This window comes from Cibotium barometz, chromosome 3, assembly GCF_041138505.1.
Source record: "Cibotium barometz isolate CiBa-2024 chromosome 3, ASM4113850v1, whole genome shotgun sequence".
NCBI lineage: Eukaryota > Viridiplantae > Streptophyta > Polypodiopsida > Cyatheales > Cibotiaceae > Cibotium > Cibotium barometz.
Window position 1 is genome coordinate 35,607,079 of NC_141048.1, and position 21,765 is coordinate 35,628,843.

Here is a 21,765-nt window from a genome sequence, read left to right on the forward strand (position 1 = left end):
GGACAACGATGCCTAATCAAGGACTGATAGTCCTTGGTCGGGGACCAAGGTAACACATGTACCAACTGTAGACCAAACATAAGGGGAGAAGTTTCAAGCATCTGCTGCTTATATTGACCATCAGACAGTAATACATCATAAAAACCCCTTGCTGCAAAGTGAACTCCATCTACAAAGGGTCCACCTAGAATGGACTGAATCCATTGAGCTACTTCTTGCGCAGAAGGCATTTTACCTGGAAAGAAGAGAATAATCCCTTTCTCTGAGTATCTACGCAAAGGAGACACAATCATCGGCAATTTAATCTTGTAACTGAAAGAAGGAGGCGGGTCCTTCCATTTGACACGACTGTCTACAAAGTCCTCACATAAAGCCTCATATACAAACTGTGCATCCGACGAATCTTGCTTAATCATGGTGACAGATTCAATTGCAGCATGCTGCCTCTTGTTACTGTCTGCAGCATTATCCCGGCGAGCATAGGTCACAACAGTCTCAGACATAATTGCAAGAGTAAAGTCTTTACAACACTGCTAAACAACTTTTTTTTTGAAAGCTGTATGCTGTATACAGGAGCCTTTAAAATTTCTGCTGATGCGAATCAAAAAGAAAGCTCTGTTTACTGGAATACTGAAACTGACTTCTGAAAAGGAAGGCGAACCTGCACGGGGAGAGAGGATGGCGTGCGAAGATCTCAGCGACACACACACACACACACACACACACACACACATACACACACAGAGTAGGAGGAGGGAGAGGTGAGATTGCAGGCTCACAGACAGTTGTCACAGGCGAGCAGAATCGAAAGGAGACGCAGGCGAGGACAATAGCAGGAATCGCAGGCGAACAGAGTCGCAGGCTCACAGGCGAGTAGAGTCACAGCTTCGAAGGCAAAGTGAGTCGCAGGCGAACAGGCGAACAAGGTCGCAGGCGATAGGCGAACTGGGTCACAGGCGATAGGCGAACTGGGTCGCAAGCGAGCAGTCGAGCAGGCGAACTAGGTCGCATGCGAGCAGGATCGCACGCACACACACACCACCACACACACACACACACACACACGTGCATGCACACAAAACATAACCCAAACCCAGCCGCACCCCCACCCCAACACACATACAGGGAGTAGAGGTTTGTTAAGTTTGTGATCCAGCCTGGAATCGTGGATGTGTCAAAGAGGTTGTTGCCAAGATCCCTGCAATGAAAATGCAAGAACCATAAACGCAACATGCAAAACACTAGCAATATATTAAGTAACATCTGCTTGGCATGATGCTTAAAGTTCTTACAACATTTGAAGCTTTGAATTGTTAGTAAGATCAGCCAGCTGGCCACTTAAAGCATTGTTGTTTAATTGCCTGCACCATACAAGCACGAGCACAAAAATGATAAGCCTTTGATTTTAACTGGACAATTAATAGGAAACAAGTAGTAATGCCTGATACCAAATAAAATCTTACAGTGTGGCAAGATTTTGAATAGCACTAATAGCAGACGGGATTGAGCCATTAAGACTGTTGAAGTCGAAGCGCCTGTGCCAACAACCAAACATGACATTTAAAGACAAATCCAGATTAAAGGAAAACCACATCACCACTTCAAAAAAATTCTTGAAAAAAAACTTGGCACTATGCAGCTATACTTACAAAATCTCAACATGAAGCAGATCACCAATTGTGGACGGTATTGTCCCGACATAAAAATTATTATTAAGCAACCTGAGAGAAAATGGGCTCTTGTCAAAACAGACAATCTCCGAGCATTAAAAAGGCTCATTGCCCAACAAAATTTATTGTGTAATCCAGTCAAGTGTCTAGCATTAGTAAAAGTGGAAGGATTGTGTGAATCCTATGTATTAAACTTTTAAGAAGAGACTTGACAATGTCCACTCACAAATGTACCAGCTGCATCCGAGAGTTGAATATAGATGATGGGATGCTCCCTGAGAAAGAGTTGTTCTGAAAATGGCTTCATTTAACAGTGCCCCATGAGCAGACCCCAAGTAAAATTAGACAAAGTTGATGGTCATAATAAATGCTAATTTTTAAGATCCATGTTTGATCATAATAATAAGCAACAGAGTGTCACTCACAAGTGTCTTACTTTTGTCAAGCTGTCTAGCCCTAGTCCCAAACCACTTGTAGATGAAACCGGCAGATTCCCGCTCAGCAGATTACCGGAGATGTCTAACCAAGTCATATCCTTGAGGAGACCAACGCTTGCAGGTAGAGGCCCCATGAGATAGTTCTGACTCAAGCCACTGGAGATAAAGGCCAATGCAACAGAAAGCAAACTGAGAACTTTTCAATCATAAGTTTAAACACTAACCAAATAACATAATTGGCCATTTATGAATTACGATACAGGGTCGGAAACCCTTTACAACATGATTCTACCAATAAAAAACCACAATACAACACTCATTGCTCACATGGATAAGTCCCATGGTAGTCTTCAAACCATCTCAAGTTCTTCATAAGTCATAGGAAACACTTACAGATATTGTATCCTCGTCATGTTCCCTATTTCTGATGGAATCGGGCCAGAAAAACCACAAAACTGCAGGAATCTGCACATGTATGCATTGTAAACCATAGTTTCACAGCATATTACACCAAATTCACTCACTAAACATTGCTAACATAATTCTTTATTTGTAGAAAAGAAGAACAGACTGTTGTAAAACGTGTGTAAAGGCTCCATGCTTACAGATTTTTGAGGTTTGTCAATTTTCCTATCTCCTTTGGTAGAGTTCCACCAAGCCTCGGATTATTTGACAAATCCCTATCCAATTTTTACAACCGTAAGGCTTGATGGCAAAGCCAATCCAAGGGTTCAAATATCTTTCCCACACCATACAACAGGTGCAAAGATCAACTGAAGGCACACTTGCCAAATGATTGACTTTTCCAAAATTATTTTTGTATTAAAATACACATAAAAGCATTATTTTTGTGGAAACACACACACACACACAAAAAAAACATTATATTTTGGTAGAAATATACAGATAAAATTTAACTCCTCACATAGCAGAAAAGTGGGCATGGAAAATGGGGCTTACAAATCTGTCAAATTTGAAAAGTTTCCAATGGCAGGTGGGAGGATTCCTATCAGATTTTGATTGATAAGGAGTCTGCCATATAGCAGTGTACAATAGACATCATAAGGTTGTGCAAGCTCGTGCACGTGCATTGTGGCTTTTCAAATGCATGTTTTGTTGCTATAAATTATTTGAATGGAAAATTGGGAGAAAAAAAAACAGAAAAAAGTAAGTATCTCTCACAGCTGGAGAACTCGTGTGCCCATGGTATCGCACGTTATGCCAAGCCATAGGCTCTCACAAGGGTCGGTTTTCGTGTCCCATGATGAAGGGTTGGAAGACCACGCAGTGTACAAAGCAATGAGTGCATTCACTGTCAATAACTAAAAAAAATTACTTACAAAAATGGATGAAACCAGTCAGGCTCCCCCCTTTGGAACTAATCCAGTTGGAAACACTGCATCATTTTGTGCAGATTGAAGCCCTGTTCATTTTGAGCAGGTTAAACCTCATGTATTGTGGCTCTTGCATATTAAATCCTAGTGATTATGCTGAAGATTAAGCCCTTGAAGATTGAAACAAACCATGATAGAGAAGGTGAACTTACCGTCTTGCTGGTCGGTGACGGCTGCTGAGAAGGAGAAACACAAAGAGATGAGAATGGAGGTGCAGAGAAGCACCGCCATAGCTGCCGAAACCTCCTTAAGCGTCTCTCTTGTAGCTTCTAGCTTGCAAGACAAAAGGTTGTTGGCGTTGTTGAGGTGTGTGGGCGGTGTGCGTGTGTGTGTGTGTTAGGGGGGGGAGAGAGAGAGAGAGAGAAGCACGTGTGCATGCAACGGAAATACCATTTTGAGAAAAAATCAAAAAAACAAAAAGATTAGTTTGCTCAAGAGTTCTGCTTGACATGTTTTCACACTTCCTTGTAGCGCCCATTCCTCCCAAAGAAGGGGGCACTGGGTTCGAATCTACCCAAGTAGCTTTCTCATCACTTGTTAGAGCACACTCCACAATGATTTTGAGTCCCCTCAGAGATTGGAGGTGCTGCTCGCGTAAGAGTTTAATGACGCTCCACAATGATTTTGAGTCCCCTCAGAGACTGGAGGTGCTGCTCGCGTAAGAGTTGGGTTGGTGCGTAAATGCGGTGATTGCAAAACGTGGCGTATGTTGATTTGACCCATTGCCGATGACCCTCTAGCCCTCTCGAGATGAACATGTCCTTAGAAGCACCCTTGCTAGAGGGTGTGGAAACTAGGCTACCACTGTAAGTGGTGCATAAAATAAACCATGGTGAAACATGAGTGATGTTTCCACAAAATAAGGTATGTGTCAAATTAATCGTTGTAAAAGTTTGAGAATGCAAATTACCATATGTTATATTGACTCAAAGATAGACCACAAATGCCATAGTCTAACATTCATGTGCCCACATGCCAAGATGTGTGTGCACAGTCACCCTCACACATGAACACACCACCACCCCCAACACACATAGGCACACAACACAGGCTCGTGTGTGTGCAGGCACATGCATTCATTCACATTTCATTAGTGCTACTTTTGGAAAGAGTAGGTGTGAGATTGGGTTTGGGTTCATTTAAACTCTACCTAGTGAACTTTATGATGGTGCTATATACATTTAAACTCTACCTGTGCTAAACTTTATGATGGTGTTATAAGCATTAACAAGCAACACCAATGCATTAAAGTGATTGCAAGAGAAACCACGCTGCAAGGGTCACAAACAATCAATTTTTTTACATATTTAATTCATATCATTTTCTTATGTAAAGGAACTCTTAATTTTAAGTGCTTTTAAGTGCTTTCTTGTGTAAAGGAACTCTTAATTTTAAGTGCTTTTAAGTGCTTTCTTGTGTAAAGGAACTCTTAATTTTAAGTGCTTTTAAGTGCTTTCTTGTGTAAAGAAACTCTTAATTTTAAGTGCTTTTAAGTGCTTTCTTGTGTAAAGGAACTCTTAATTTTAAGTGCTTTCTTGTGTAAAGGAACTCTTAATTTTAAGTGCTTTTAAGTGCTATCTTGTGTAAAGGAACTCTTAATTTTAACTGCTTTCTTGTGTAAAGGAACTCTTAATTTTAAGTGCTTTCTTGTGTAAAGGAACTCTTAAGTGCTTTTAAGTGCTTTCTTGTGTAAAGGAACTCTTAATTTTACGTGCTTTTAAGTGCTTTCTTGTCTAAAGGAACTCTTAATTTTAAGTGCTTAAAAGTGCTTTTAAGTGCCTTTAAGTGCTTTTAAGTGCTTTCTTGTGTAAAGGAACTCTTAATTTTAAGTGCTTGCAAAGGAACTCTTAATTTTAAGTGCTTTTAAGTGCAAAGGAACTCTTAAGTTTAAGTGCTTTCTTGTGCAAAGGAACTCTTAATTTTAAGTGCTTTCTTGTGTAAAGGAACTCTTAATTTTAAGTGCTTTTAAGTGCTTTTAAGTGCAAAGGAACTCTTAATTTTAAGTGCTTTTAAGTGCAAAGGAACTCTTAATTTTAAGTGCAAAGGAACTCTTAATTTTAAGTGCTTTTAAGTGCAAAGGAACTCTTAATTTTAAGTGCTTTCTTGTGTAAAGGAACTCTTAATTTTAAGTGCTTTCTTGTGTAAAGGAACTCTTAATTTTAAGTGCTTTTAAGTGCAAAGGAACTCTTAATTTTAAGTGCTTTCTTGTGTAAAGGAACTCTTAATTTTAAGTGCTTTTAAGTGCTTTCTTGTGTAAAGGAACTCTTAATTTTAAGTGCTTTGTTGTGTAAAGGAACTCTTAATTTTAAGTGCTTTGTTGTGTAAAGGAACTCTTAATTTTACATATTTAATTCATATCATTTTCTTGTGTAAAGGAACTCTTAATTTTAAGTGCTTTTAAAATCTTTATAATATTTAAAAGCACTTAAAATTATAAGGGTTGGGTAGTATGCAAGAGGATGTGTTAAGAATGCATGAGAGGATTCCACAACCGGATAGAGCTCCAAGTGGATCACATCTTGAACAAGAATGGGCAAAGTTGCACTATCGAAGAAGAACACAGTCGAGATCCTTGATGAAGGGCAACTTGATACCCTTCATTCAATTTCTGGGGAGGACGAGATGGATGGGCACATGTAGGCAACAAGAGGAGTGATAGCTTCTTACTCACCAAGTGGTTGTTGAGGTGCCTAGGAATATGAAACGCAAGAATGAGGTTAGTCTCGGGTGTAAGCCTAAGAATATGAGGCGAGAATGAGGTCTGTATCGGGTGTAAGCCTATGAAACTAAGCTTGCTTGAGTTCAAAGGGAGCCTGTATATCGGGTGTAAGCCTATGAAACTAAGCTTGCTTGAGTTCAAAGGGAGCCTAGAGATGATAGTAGGAGTGGATGCTATGGTGACTATAGATATGGAGGAGGAGGATGTAGGGGACGATCTTTCGAAGCCTTACTTTGATATGATCTTGGAGAAATGGAGAATCCCAGCCAAGCTAGTTAACAAAGGAGGGTAATGGAGGAAGAGGAATTTCTAAAGCGGTTTAGAGTAGACCAAGGTGAAGTCTACTCTATCAGTAGTGGGATCAAGGCAAAGAAGAGGCAATGATACCTAAGGATTGTGTTGGTGATATGGATGGCAATATTTGTTGATATGTAAAATCTTCCTTTTTCCTTTAATATATATACCTAATATATTTCCCCGAAAAAATGTTGTGCCATCTCACCAAATGAGTATCTACTACTAGTCCATATGCTAGAATATGTCCAAAATAGCTCATGTTGAAAGAAAAGTAAAAAGTTTGGATATAGATATGCTATTTCCAATGCAAGAATCTTGTACTCCATGGCCAAAATGTTGGCATTTTATGGATATTTTTACATTTTCTCTTATTATGTGAACTTCTAGTGGTCCATGCAATAGAGCATGTCTTCCATACATAAGTAGTCCATTTAATAGGGCATGTCTACCGTCTACCATACAAAGGTAGTCCATTCAATAGAGCCTGTAGTACAAGCCACACATAAAAGGTAGTCCATTCAATAGAGCCTGTAGTACAAGCCACACATAAAAGGCAAAATGTAACTCTCACCACTCATTCTCTTATGGTAATTTAATAGAGTGCTCTTCTTCTCTACTATCTCATGCTATTGCTTGCTTACTTGCTTCCTTGTTTAACCTCTTATGTGTGCTTTCTTGCTTATATGTGAGAGAGTGAGTGTGTGAGATTGAGTTGTGAGGAGGGTCAAGCTTCTATTAGAGTGCAACGACGGTGACGGTAGAGTGGAGCTTTCGGGTGCTTCTGTGTGGCAACAACACTACCTACGAGAATCCTAGGCAACCAACTGACACACCTTGATTTTGTATTTGTGCACTAGACCATGGCACAAGGGCCTCCTTCTTACAAAAAGATAAAGGATAAAAAATGAATATATTGAAGTGGAAAATTTGTAAAGAATGAGCATTCAACATTTAAAATACAAAATCAATCAAAAGAATGAAGAATCGTTGAGTAAAGGACATAAGAATGAAGAATCATTGTGTAGAGGACATAAGGACTATTATAGGGGACATGATAGTGCTGTAGATAAACAATGTGACGTGAGAAGAAAGGAAGATACAAGACTTAAAAAAGTTGTGACATGAGAAGAAAGAAAGATACAAGATTAAAAAGAGTTGTGATTGGTTTTTTATAGGACAACGAGGGTAAACTTTAAACATTGGAGGTCTACTAATAGGAGAAGGATTTGTTGGTAGTAATTAGACATCTTCAAGAGTCAAATCATACTTCATCAAAGACTCATCAATAAAAAGGACATATTCAAAGATAATGAAAAAAAGGGTTTCATCATTGATGCTCCTTTTTTTTTTGGAGAGGCCTTATGAGTCCTCATGATTATGGCATCAAATATTAACATAACATTGCATTAATTTTGTCGCTTCTTCTTTTATAGACTTTGAATGTGCTTTGAACCCTATAAACTAAGAATGACGGTCAATTTTTATTCTCTATATTATCTTAAGGAAGAGTATCACAAACCTACCATGTGGCAAGAATTTGGAGGTTCGGGAAGGAGAGGAAGAGGTTTGGGTAGAATTTGATTTTGGAAGCCTCAAAAGACGTGCGAAAAGCACGGGTTCCCAACTAGTAAAATGTAATGAAGTAAATTTGGACATCTACTTTTCTTTGAGAACATCATGCACTATCTCGTACTCATCATTAGTGCATGAAAAAGTTTTATTTCTCTTCTATTCGTAATTCATACTAAAATTATAAGTTGTGTTTGACTCTATTGGAAAGCTCCAAAAATAATTGCCCGTAAATAAGCTTATTCAATGCTCTTTAAAAAAATAAGTAGTTTCACACAAAAGTGTACAAAGTTTTATATACCTTTACTTGGTAGAATAATATCAATTTAAGAAAATTCATACATGGGTAGAAATTTCAAGACACATGAAAAGATATACATGTACTCACACTTAAGTCTTTGGTGAGAATGTATTTTATTATGAATGGTACCTACTAATTTTATAACTTTGTGTGAATATATCATGTGGTTATTGCTCGCCAGCTGCGTCCTACCTTTGTTGGCAGTGTAGAACCTACTTTTAGAAGGTATGGGTCTAGACTTCTTCAATTCCTTGTAGGAGTGACCCCACTGCGGCATGATGATCAGAGTGTTCTCTATTTAATTGGTGGATCCCATTAAGTGAGGACTGTCTAAGAGCAAGAGGTAGAGTAGTGGAGGATGGAACATTATGATGCCTTAGCCCCATCACTCTATGAGATTTTATTGCCACGTACTTGTCCGTTTTGGACCATTGTAGGTGACTTCATTTATAGCTTCCATGGGGATAGATGTTTGGTTCACCTGCTTGTCATCCACATGCCATTCTATAGTGGGGATGCCCTAAGACATCTACCATGTATGCCATAGCAACACATGAGCTAGAAGTACCCCATGAGGATGAGGGACCTAGTGATGCGAGTTTGAGTTTGCATTCACATTACATCTTTCCGACTATGACCTTTTACAATAAGCTTTGCTCTTCATTTTTGTGATTTTATACACGCGTCATCAAAGTGTGTAGTCAAGTTTATAGGTTTGCTAGTAGGGTATGTCCATCAATGTAGCCTTCCACATCTCCACATTCAACCATCTTACAAGCAGCAAACGAAAGTTCCTTCTATTTGAATAGGTGTATTTAAAACTTGCTCTTTATATTTAGATCTTTTGTAATTTTTTACTTTCATGGTTCACTTGAAGAATGTTTACATTGCACCTGCACTGGTTTGATTTTCTCTCAATTGCTATCTAGATGAATATTAATGCTAGCATTTTTTTCTTAAAAAGAGTCCTAGTCTTCCTATTCTACATCTAAAATAAGGTATGCTAAAGGAGTATACCAAGTACTCAACTCTATCTTTATTGAGCCCTCTTCAACCATATTCTAACTCTCTAAGTAATTTGCGAGTAAAAGGATAGTCAATAAATTAATTAAGAAAAAGAAAGAAAAAGAGAAGACCAAGAAGAGAGCCATCGTCATATAGGATCCTGGTAGTCTTTAGGACACTAGCAATGGTACTTTAGACCGATGCCTTGATTTTTCATGAGGTAGAACCTTGCATTTTTTGCTCCCCTAGAAAACCATCACTCGTAGGAGGTTCTCAGTGGTTCTTAGATACGCTTGGTGGAGGTCTGTGGGCCATTGATTTGGTCTCCATGGGGTGGTGGCTTATCTCTATTTATTGCGGGGGGGAAAAAGCACCAAAGAATAAATCAATCAATCAATAAAAATAAAATTCTTTCTCACAATCACAACATGGTTCAAGGGGGTGTAATTACAAACCAAAAAGATAAAAAATGCACTCTCACAACAAACCTCACCCAAGGATGCATGAAAATATCGTGAGTGGGGTTGGGAGTAAGGAATACTTAACTCCCCCCTTGAAAGTACCATTATGTACTATCGGCATCCAAAATGGGTACATTATTGTCGCACACCAAGAGAAATCCATTTCTCAAGATCTAAAAAGGCAACATTCAGACATCCTCAAAAAAGTCAATTCTCCGAAGGTCAAACATTCTCTTTTTAATTGTTAGTTTTTATGCTCCTTTCTCATTCTTTTTTTGTTTTTTAATATTTGTTGTGTGGTTTAGTTTGTTTTTTAATATTTGCTGTGTGGTTTAGTTTGTGTGTATATTTTCTATAAGTATGTATAGAGGTACAACTTCACATTTCGTGGTGTCAACATTTTTCAACAAGCTCCCTTCACATATGAGCATGAAGAATTGTCGGGGAGTAAAGATTCTAGGGAGCACAGATATAGAAGGTGATGGAAATGCCTCCCTTGTTGTCTCATGTCATCCCTGGACTTTACAAAGACTTGTATATGCCTTTGGTAGCCATCCTTTCCATCTTCTATCTAGTTGGGATTCTTTCTTAGGAGTACACTTGGCCGCTGATAGTAGTTGGTAGTTGAGGATTGAAGGTGGCCACGGATTGGACTATCAAGTTCTTGGCCACTGATAGTAGTTGGTAGTTGAGGATTGAAGGTGGCAAGAGACTTTCATAGGCACGGATTGGACTATCAAGTTCTTGGAAAGGTGGTGATGTTGATGCAAGAACTTATTGTACAGTAGTTGTTTCCTCCAGTTGGTGGGCTTCGTAGAGGTATTTGTGTAGATGCACCTTGGCTCCATGTTGAGGCACTTGTAGATGTTTCGTTGGAGTTGAAAGTTTGGTCTTACTCCCCCCTTCCTAAGGTGCATTCCATCCTATTGACAATCCTTGGAAGCCAAATCTTTTGAGAGACTAGTGAGGAAGGTTCGATTTTGATCTGGTTCTTCCCTTTGTCGATCTTGGCACTTTGAGTAGACAAGATTGAGGGTCAGCCTGTAGATGTTGCTTTTGTTGATGAGGTTATGGGTGTTTGCTTCCTTTTTGGCACCCAAATCCACGTGTTACCCTCATAGTATCCTTGAGCTTGAAGAAGACGATTTGGAATCCATTGAGAGGTAACCTATGGTTTGGATTGATTTTTTATTGTGGTGCCTCCTTAGTTCTTTGACAATGGTTTAGCGAGTGAGAACTAGTGAAGAATCTTCAGGGGCCCACTGTTATGGGCTACCGCACCTCCCAAGAGAGAACTCTACCCATTCACAATCGGAAGAAGCAATAAACTACAACTATCATTGGGTACTTACCAATGCTTCGAGCTCACATTCCTCGAGGCTATCCAAGCTCACTTTGGGAAGCTCCACTCCTCCAATCTCCACCTCCATCATGCTGTCACCATGGAGTCTCTCACACCACAATGCAAGGCAATCTTCCTCTCACTCTCCAATACACTTGCATAGAAGAGGAACATACACTAGAGTACACACACTCTCTCTCTCACACACACAAGACAAAGCAAGAGATCTCATAGCACAAAGGGGGATTGTGTTCTTTTATTATGAGAAATTGCCTTTTATACATCTGGCCCTTATTCACACTTGGGCGTCCTAAATTTACTAACTAAGGCCTTGGGTGGCCAGTATCTCAAAATGTACAACTTTTATAGTGCCTTTACATAACACTTATTAATGTCCTCAATTGGAGGAGCATCTTTGTTAATCCAAAATGGGATTAACATCCCCCCTACCTGATGTAGGTTATATCCTCATAACCTTTTACCTAGGTCAAAAGACCTGGTCGCGCCGAACTCGTGTCTGTAGAAGTTCTGGCAGGATTGAAGCTTAGTGTGAATGCTGAGTGTGACGTCCAGAACCCGATGTCTACCATGTCTTTGAACGTGACATGCATGTAACTTAGAAGACACCTGATGGTGATGATAATAAAGAATCATGCCTCGATCAGTTAGGCCTTTGTTCATGTCGAAGCAAAGATGCTCTGCCTCAAATCCATCATACCTTTCTTTTGGGTTGATCGATATGAACTACAATCAACTTCATGAATCTGACGGCGGCTACTATGTCTAGATCTGAAATTCTACACCATGTGAGAATTTACTGTGATATTATGGAAAGTTGATGGTGGTGAGAATGGAGGGAATTTGTAACAGACGTGAGAGTCTCTTTGTTTTGCCTCGTGGAATTGGAGTGGAGTGAGCCGTCTTTTGATTGGCATGTAAAGTGGATCCACTCGTGTTGGCGGGGAGCACTGGTACTGAAAATTGTACTTTGGCACTATCAGGAACTATTTTCATAAATTCTTGGAGGAGGTCAAGTACATCTGTTGTGGTTATATTAGGATATTCAATATGCTCCTTATCAAAATTATAAACCACGTTAGTGAGCATAGCCTCCAAATGCTTATGGATGTTTCTGTAGAGCTTTATAATACCAAACGGATGATATAATGTGGATTCAGAGATATTTAGATGTTGATGGGTATTATAAACTTCAATCTAGCCATGGCTAATTACCCATTGGTAGCTATGTGCAAAAACTTCGTGGTTGGCCGGTGTTAATGGTATGTCACGTGGTACAAATAGGTCAAGTTTATCGACACTATCATCCAAGATGTTCGATTGTCGCAACACCTGACACCAACTAGGAATATTGAGCATTATGGGATGTAAAGGGAAGAAGAAAATATTAGCTGGGTCAGTAAGGACTATATCCCCTCGAAGGATTCCCATTACTAAGGTTGGGTCTACATCCCTTTCTGTGTTCTGATGAATTAGTGTGAGGTCTCCTAAACTAAGGCTTTGGTCAGGTTAATTTTGTATTGAAGAAGAGAGAGGGTTAGTGTAGATAAAAACAATGTTAGAGTCTGTGGAGGGGCTCGAGGAGTTACCTATTCTCTAAAGCGCATTCGATGAGTTGTCGTAATTCATCAGATTGATCAGTCAGCGAGCTGTTGTTCCAGTTCCTAAATCTTAGAATCTTTGTTTGTAAGGAGTCCGGAGATGGCTGCCTCATGCACATCTCGAGCGGCGGCCAGCTCTTCATGTCTTCATGCAGCTTCCTCTTGTGCCATCCTAGAAGTGGTGGATTGAGCATTAGCCTCTTCAACCTGCCTTAGCCGCTCCTTTGCAAGATTTGGCTGCTGGTTAGTTGCTAGTGTACATGTTCAAGTACTTGTTGATGGCTGACTAGCATCTGATCTATTTCCATTGTCTTTACATTGATCACCTCATTGAGGGCTTTCAGCTTTTCAGCGTGTGCCTTGTTCAATTGCTCTCTTTCGGTTTGAAATATCACGGCTTTTTGTTCTACGACAACAATGGCTTCTTTGAGTGCTTTGATTTGCTCAGTATATCCTTCCTCTTTAGCTTGGAACATAGCATGTGCTTTCTTTAGCTGTTGTGTATGTTGCGCTACTTTCTCCTTGGTATGTGGCACTTTCTTTTGTAGTTGTTCTTTTGCTTGATCTACCTGTGCCTTGAGCGCTGCACTTTCCTTGGTCGTCCGGACTATGGTTTTGCTGAGAAGTAGATTGTGCCCATCCAAGGTTTGGAGCCTTGCCTCATGTTCTTCGCATGCCTTTAAACCCTTCAGGATTACCTATTTGTGCGTGGCATCGGCTGTTGCTATGTGTTCCGTAAGAGCCTGCACTTGTTCAGTGGTATCTTGGACCTGTTGCCAGAGCTCAGCATTTTTGTCATGTAGCATATGAGTAGTGAGAAAGTGATAGCGCCATACCCGTTGTTCTTGGGACCATATTTCTAAACTTGTGGAGGGGGAGCCTTCTGTTTCATGAATTTGGTGCTCTGTTGAGTCCTTCCATGGTCTCTTTTAGGAAACGATTGGCCTGTAGATTGTGTAAGAAGGACCCTTCCTTTATAGTGTCTTCAATGTTCATTGTCCTTCGCTTGCTAGGGCTTGGAGTTTCATCAATTCTCTTTTGCTTCTCAGCTTCTTGATCATTTTGAGCAGCTTGTAGGTGTGTTGAAGTGGCTTCTTCATTGTTTTCACCCACATCTGTTTGTAGAAATTGTTGTTCTTCTTGAGCTTGTGGGGCACCTATATCATCTGAAATGGGAAGATCCTGTAGTGGTGAGAGGTTTTTGAACACATTGGTGACAAGGCTAGTAGGTGGTATGTGTAGTATGGACTCAGGAACTGTGGCTTCAAAGGGTAACTTCCATGTTAAGCTCATGCCCTCCATTTCCAAAGTTGTGGTTGTTGCCCCTCGCGTTGGGTAGGTGTTCCTCGAGAACCTACTGATATGAGGCAATGTCTTTGGCAACCTCTTCCGGGCAGGTGCTTGGACTCCTCTTGTAGGATGCCCCTTATCTTTTAGGCTTCCTTGTCTTCTTACCTTCTTTGAGCTTTTTGCCATTTTTCGTATAAGCTCCTTTGTCTCCTTTAGGACAGCTTGTCCTTGCTGCAATTCTTCTAGAATGTGGGTAGGTGGCTCCATGTCTCCTCTGGATGGTGATATTTCTACTTCCTGAGTGTCTTCGGGTATGGGGATGTTACCTGCATGGCTTATAACTTTTGTCAGGAGGTAAGGATTGCACACCTTTGACTGGTGAGACTTTAGGTAATTCTCCATCTCTCAGTGTATATACCATGCCCAATCTTCCGGTTTCTCCTCATGTACCTTTGCGATTCAACAGAGAAGTATCCTTTTGTATATGTCTACTAGTTTCACTTGCATGAACATTGACATTGCTCTACAAGTTCTCTCATTTTCTTCCTCCCGTATATTTTCATACTCTGGTCCATTCGAATTGGAGACCTTGGGCATTTGGTCAAGTGGATGGACATGTGCCTGAATGGGGGGGGCAATTGTAGAGTCTCACAGAGCACGTCCTCTGTGATGAGAACTTCCTCTGTTGTGCCATCAAGTTTCGTGATGGTACCCCTCTTGGTATTTCTGTTGTAGGACTTGAGGAACTCCGCACATAATGATGGATTTATGGTGCAGGGGAGGACCTCTGCCATCTTGCCAAGCCCCACCTTCTCTAGCTTATACTTCACATCAGTATTTTCCAAGATCTTCAGGCACTCAAGGCTATGATACTGGAAAATGACTTTCCCTTGATTTGTCTGTATGTCTGATTGGATCATTGTGCCCCTGCAAATCTTGTGCATATGGCCCCAAATAGGTCAACTTGGTCCCCCCTTGTGCTCTCTTCTTGGCCGGTGATCCTATAGCACTGGCCTGAGTCACCACCAGATTTCCCTTCAACTCCGGGTCTGAGGTTCTTGAGGATACCATCTGTAACATTAGTATGAAGGCGTCAGTCTCATTGTGATTGGTAGGAGCTCGCAAGGCCTGTTGTTGTTTTTTTTTGGGTGATTTCCTAAGCATTGGGGTATGATGGAAAGAGTGTTAGTGTGGTGAGCAATGAATAAAAAAAGGGTGGATGTGAATTAGTATATGTTGTGAATTATTTGTTTACCATGAAGTAGCAAGGTTAATTATGTGAACTGGCAGAGCGTGAAGTGTTAGTCCGTGAAATGGCTTAACCCATGAAAGGGCTTAACCCGTGAGCTGTTAGCACGTAAAATGTGAGGCCGTGAAATGTTATTTCATGAAGGGTTAAAGCGTGAAGTGTAGAATCATAAAGTGCTAAGTCATGAAGTGGAAGTGCGTGGACTGTTAACTCGTGAAGTTGTAGAGCATGAAATGTTAAATTATGAACTAGCTAAGTCGTGAGATGCTAATCCGTGAAGGGTTAAAGTGTGAAGTAGCTGAGCCGTGAAGTAACAATGCATGAACTGCTAGTTCGTGAACCGTGAAGATGTGAACTGTCAATCCATGAACTAGCAATCCGTGATGTGTTAGTTTGTGAACTAACAGATTTTAGTACACAACTAAAAGTGTGTTATATGTGTTAGTGGTTTGCACTTTCGTGTGAGAAATCTAACACTTAGAAGGTCAATTGTAGGATATCAGTTCAAAAATCGAGATTTTAGTTTTGACGCCATGAAATAGCAGACTGCTATTTCATGTGTCCAATCCCTTATGCTTTTGTGAGTGTGAGAGGATTGATGGAAGTGATCATTTTGAAGAGTGTAGATGGGAGTGATGATGGAAATGGGAAGATAAAAACAAGAAAGAAAAAGAACAATTGCAATTATTTAGGGTTTTGTAAAATGTAGATGTGTGCTACCGTCTCACATAATAGCTCCAAGGAATGCATTATAACCCAATGATTGAAGCAATCGAAAGTGTTCTTTGAGCTCCTATCTGAGAAACGCAAGCAAGCAGACGATGACGGTGTAGTGCTGGACGAATGGAGCACCAACCATGATCGCAATCGAGCAGCTTGAGAAGAAGAACCTGGAGAATGACGAAGAGAATGCACGAAAAGGGGAAAACAGCGTATTTATTGTCAAGTCGTCGGCATTGGCGGCCATCTTAATTGGCTATGCCACATGTCCGACTATGATTCATGGAGGCTTCTTGACCGTTTCACGACGTGAATTGGCATGAGTCGGTTCATGACGTGAAGTAGCACGTACTATTTCATGACGTGAAGTAGCACGTACTATTTCACGAAGTGAAGTAACACGTACTATTTCACGACGTGAAGTAGGCTCGAGTGGTTCACGACGTGAAACAACCTCGTTTCCTCCTATGATATCCTATGGATTCCTATATGCTCAAACACTCCAAGGCCACCAGTTATGCATTCAGAGGATTAGAAGTGTACATGTGAAACAAATAAATATCTTTCACAACATGAAATGCATACCCCTTTACCTTATACTCACTTGCTTGGAGCTGGGCGATCCTTGTCACCCTCCTAATTTCTTTTTTCTTTTTTAATGCCATGGGAACCAAGTTTTTACTTTGGAGCTTGTGGGGTATGTGTTGTTATAACCACTTAAGTTCAAAGTGAGAACTTTTGAGTTTTGCTTTCATCCAATGGAGTACATCCACCGAATCCTGGTGAATTTGTTTTACTTTGGAGCTTGTGGGGTATGTGTTGTTATAACCACTTAAGTTCAAAGTGAGAACTTTTAAGTTTTCCTTTCATCCAATGGAGTACATCCACCGAATCCTGGTGAATTTGTTTTAGTTCATGTGCATGTGGGTGCACGTATGTATTACTTTGGTCCATAACTTGGTTCAGCTTGATCTTTTGGGAGGATGACATTGGAGGTGTCTCACTCCCTTGAACTGTTTTCTTCTTTTGGACCAATTTTGGTGCTGCTTTAACAATTGATTGAGTTGGGACCTGATGTTACCCGTGTCTATGGCTCTCTTCTGTTCTTTTGTAGGTACATGTGGCAATGGGTCTTGGATTGGTTTTTGGTAACCATACTGTTGCATTTCCTTAATAGTAGCCCTGTGCCGCTAGTAAGTCTTTTTTGACCCACCGTTTTTGAATGTTGAGTGGTGTTCAGGTGTACCAAGATTGTTGCTTCCTCTCCTTGGATTGTTTCCCTTGTCTCTTGCCAATAGCTTTGCTATCCTACTTTGACACCCATGGGTTTTATCCTTCTTATAGTACCCTTGTGCTTGAAGCTGGGACTTGGGAACCCATTATTGTCTGACTGGATACGTTCACTGCCTTTGCTGTGGTTCTCTTGACTGGGGATGATGTTTTGATGTGGATGACTGTTCTATTGATTCGTCCACTTTGCTTGGCATTGGTGACCCCAGGTCGCATGTAATAGCCTATTTTCCCTTGTTTGGACTCCATAATGGAAGGGTGATGGTTACATGTGACTCCAAGTCACATGTAATAGCTTGTTTTCCCTTGTTCAATGGACTCCATAATGGAAGGGTGATGGTTTCTTTGCCATCATTGAGTTGTACTTCCTGTTTTGCCCATTGGATGTGACACTTGCTGTGGCACAAATCTAGGATCTTCCAAGAAGCATCTCCTCTTCCATGGTTCCTTGCAGGCATAAAAAATACCTTCCCAACCAAGGGATTATTTCTGATTGAGATGTTTATATTCAAAAATCCCATTGTTTGTGTAATAAATAGATGCACACTGTGAACTTGTGCATTAGTTGCCTCTAGGGGGGGTTTGTTAAAGCTATCCATGTTTAATAGGAAATCAAGTTATGACTTGACCCCATATCAATCAATGCGATGCTTGTCATGTGACTACCCTTTATAGAGACATTTACACTGAGTTGTGCAGGTTCAATATCTAGATCATCCTTGTCAAGAAAGGTGAGTGAAGCCATGTTCACGTGTAGCGTTCTCCCTTGGAGTCTCTGTTTTTCTTTGCTTCCCTCACCTTGGCTTCCTCTTGAGCTTATCTGATCTTTTCCTTGACTAGCTCTTTCTTCTATTTTAGAAGATGCTCTTGTGTGAGCATTTCCTAGGTTAGGGATCCATAATACTTCTTGAGTTTGTTTCCATTGATATATCCCTCCATTTCCACCCCATCGATGGTTTTAATTCGGAGTGACCCTTGAGGGGTGATTTCGGACACTCTAAAAGGCCCTAACCCTCTATATTTCAGTTTCTTTTTCTTGGTCCTTCCCACACCATACATGAGGACGAGATCCCCCATTTCCAGTTTTTAATGTTTCAAGTTATGGTCAAACCAGTGTTTTCTTCGTAGTTTTTCAACCATAAGCCCGTGCGATGCAATTAGCCGGGTTTCATCGAGTTTCTCTAAGTCAACCAACCTCTCGGCTAACGCATTCTCTGTGAGCCTTTCCTGTAGTACTGCAATACACAAGCTTGGAACTAAAAATTCCATAGGCATTACTGCATCAATGCCATAGGCTAGATGAAAGGGAGTGTATCTCGTCACTACCTTATACGATGTATGATAGGCCCATAGTACTACAATCAGCTTGTGTTCGCAATCTGTGCGACTTGCTTCTAGAGTTTTAGTCAAGATAGCAGACAAAATCTTGTTTGTTCTCTCTGCTTGGTCATTTGCATGCGGCGGGTAATAAGGTGATGATTTTTTATGGACCTATAAGGAATCGTGTGAGTAACTGTTCAATCACCTCATTGATGAAATATGAACCTCAATCACACTGACTAATTATAATGGGCACCCAAATCTGGAAATGATATGTTCATATAAGAACTTAGCTGTAGTTCGAGCATCAGCTCTTTTAGAGGCTCTCGCCTCCGCCCACTTGGTGAAATAATCTGTGGCCATGATTACACAATGGGCTTGTGAATGGATGCGCTGCTGGACTAATAGGTCCACAATTATAGGGGTGAGTGGCATCTTGTTTTTTTTTTTTGCAAAATAGCAAACCGCTGACATTCCTCGCGTAACTTTTCACAAATTCTATGGCGCCTTCGAATAACATAGGCCACCACAAGCCTGCTTGAAGCACTTTGTGAGCTGTAAATTCTCCCGCAAAATGTCCTCGGGCTATTCTCGAGTGTGCTTCTTCTAACATTATGACAAACTTGTCTTCTCGCACACATCTCCTGAGGATATCGTCTTTGCCCAGCTTATATAGTTCTCCCACAATCAATTGATATGGTGCGGCTAGCTTAATAAACCAATGCATCTTATCTTTTTTCAAAGGTTGATCTTGTGGAAACCTTGAGTTAGGTATTCTGATATTTCCTCACTCCAATCAAGCATCATATCAATTTTGAAAAGACATACATCTGGGAGGTCATCATCAATGCCAGTTTTTGTAGGTTCTCCATTTGGAATTCTAGACATATGGTGTACCAAAACATGTTGTGTTCCTTTTCTTATCATAACCGTAAAGTCAAATCCCAAGAGTAAAAGCAACCAGTATGTGATTCTTCCCATGGTGCAAGGCTTATTCATCACTAGATATAATGAGGCTTGGTGATCAACAAAGAATACAAACTTGCTGGCCAAAAAGTAATGTCGGTAGCATAAACCATGGCCAACCCTTCATGCTTAGTTGTGGTGTGGTTTATCTCTGCATCATTCAGTTGTTGACGATTGTCAAAGCACACTGGGTAGTCCAATTTGAATTCCCCAGGTTGTGCCAATACACATCCTATAAGAAAAATTCAATGCATCGATGTGCACATGGAATACAATATCCCAGTTGGGTGGTCTCAGAATTGGTGCACTAGCCAGTGCTTTCTTCAGCTTATCATATGCATTTTGATATTCTTTAGTCCATTCAAAGACGATGAGTAGTCTATACAATGGTCTATACAATGGCCTGGAAATTTCAGCATAGAATATGATGAATCGTCGATAGTACCTAACATGTCCCATAAACCATTGTACACCCTTGTAGTTTGTTGGTGGGGGTAATTACAATATCACCTCCACTTTGCTCTCATAAGTGGAAATACCATTCTTAGACATAATATGACCTAAGATTACACCGTGCATGACCTAGAATTGACACTTTAAAGGATTTAAGGATATATGATATAATTGATATCTCTCAAACACCTTCCTTAAGCAAGCCAAGTGGTCAGTCCAGCATGAGTGTGCACATAGATTGTCAATGAATACCTCCAACCACTTTTTCAAGTAGTCTTTGAAGGCCATGCACATCCGTTGTTGGAAGGTTGTTGGGGCATTGGTGAGGTAAAAATCCATAAACTTATAATCATAGGTTTCCCACATCGTGTCAAACGCCGTCTTGTGTTGCAACGTCTTCTGGTGCTATGGATACCTGATTGTAGCCTGAAAAACCATCTAAGAAGCTATAGGCTACCTCGTCTGCTACTTGTTCTAACACATGTTCCGTGTATGGCAGTGGTAGTGGTGTTTCTTGGTGGTTGCATTGACCTTTTTAACATTAACACAGACTCTTAGATTTCCATTCTTCTTGGCACAATCACGATTGGTGAAAGACAATCTGTGTGCTCAATCTCATAGATGGAATCCATAGCGACGAGTTTATCAATTCTCCTTTACAATCACTGCATATTTTGGATTCATCTGATACAGTTTTTGCTTGGACAATCTCGATCCTTACATGATTGAGATAGTGTGTTAAACCACATTGGGCGGTACACCCTTTATTTCCATGTATTTCCAAGAAAAACAATCCTTGTACTCTTTGAGGAGAGCAATGAATTCTTCTTCTTCAGTAGCATTTAAGTCTTTAGCAATGAGTTCTTCTTCTTTAGCAGCATTTAAGTCTTTAGCAAATTATGTAGATAGGTTTGGTATCCTCCCCTAGCTCTGCAATGTCTACCTCCTTAACTTCCGTTGGTGGTTTGCAGGTTTGGTATCCTCCCTTGGTTCTGCAATGTCTACCTCCTTAACTTCCATTGGACCGTCGTACAACGTGGATTGGCCATTTTGCTTCACTCTTTTGGATGTCAATTGGACAACTTTTCATTTATCAAAGGTGTAAGTTTTGAAATGGTCCGGCGCACGGAGAGCAGGTCTGGCTTGTCGTCCTCATCATCTTCTATCCTACCTTCTTTGCCTCTCGCTCGGCTTCAGCTAGAGCCTTATTTCATTTTCTTTGTTCTGCCTTAGAGAGTTTTAGCGTATCCGCACATCTACCATGCACACTGAGGTGGTGGGAATGGTTCCCGATTCAATGTATTTGGTTCCTCTGGGGGGCAACACATCTATGGTGGCCAGTACATGCATCCAGTTTTCACGAGGTGGAAGTGATGTGTACATTTTGACCTTTTCCTTTTGCCGTGAATTCTACCTAACTGGTAGATATGCAAGGATGTGGTTTGTTCTATGGTGACCAAATCATCTCCAAACAATTGTCCTTCCATGGGGTGTGCCTTTCATGTATGGAGATCGATTTTCAAGATTTGTGAATCCCTTCGAATATACACTTGGTCTAATGCCCAATCGTGCACCACCTTAGCTTCCCTCATAAAGGGTTTACCTAAGATAATATCGTAAGAATCTGGCTGGCACAGAAAGTCTATTAAAACAAATGTATGAT

The 21,765-nt window shown here is 40.5% G+C and overlaps 1 protein-coding gene and 1 pseudogene across 2 annotated transcripts in view; both read right to left on the reverse strand.

Moving 5' to 3' along the window:
• Positions 1-1,117, reverse strand: part of LOC147640004 (uncharacterized) — a 37,907-nt gene extending 36,790 nt beyond the window's left edge. The window contains exon 1 of the mRNA XM_086776217.1: positions 662-1,117. The gene's annotated coding sequence lies outside the window, so the exon portion shown is untranslated. The remainder of the gene's footprint in view (positions 1-661) is intronic.
• The window catches only part of LOC147640003 (uncharacterized), a 42,711-nt pseudogene extending 38,858 nt beyond the window's left edge, over positions 1-3,853 (reverse strand). Inside the window, exons 1-11 of the transcript XR_015262278.1 lie at positions 3,654-3,853; positions 3,290-3,419; positions 3,068-3,139; positions 2,713-2,787; positions 2,501-2,572; positions 2,107-2,263; positions 1,897-1,961; positions 1,650-1,721; positions 1,464-1,535; positions 1,293-1,361; positions 1,124-1,198 (exon numbers count right to left, since the gene is read on the reverse strand). The product of XR_015262278.1 is annotated as an uncharacterized LOC147640003 (transcript). The remainder of the gene's footprint in view (positions 1-1,123; positions 1,199-1,292; positions 1,362-1,463; positions 1,536-1,649; positions 1,722-1,896; positions 1,962-2,106; positions 2,264-2,500; positions 2,573-2,712; positions 2,788-3,067; positions 3,140-3,289; positions 3,420-3,653) is intronic.
• Positions 3,854-21,765: the final 17,912 nt, after the last annotated feature.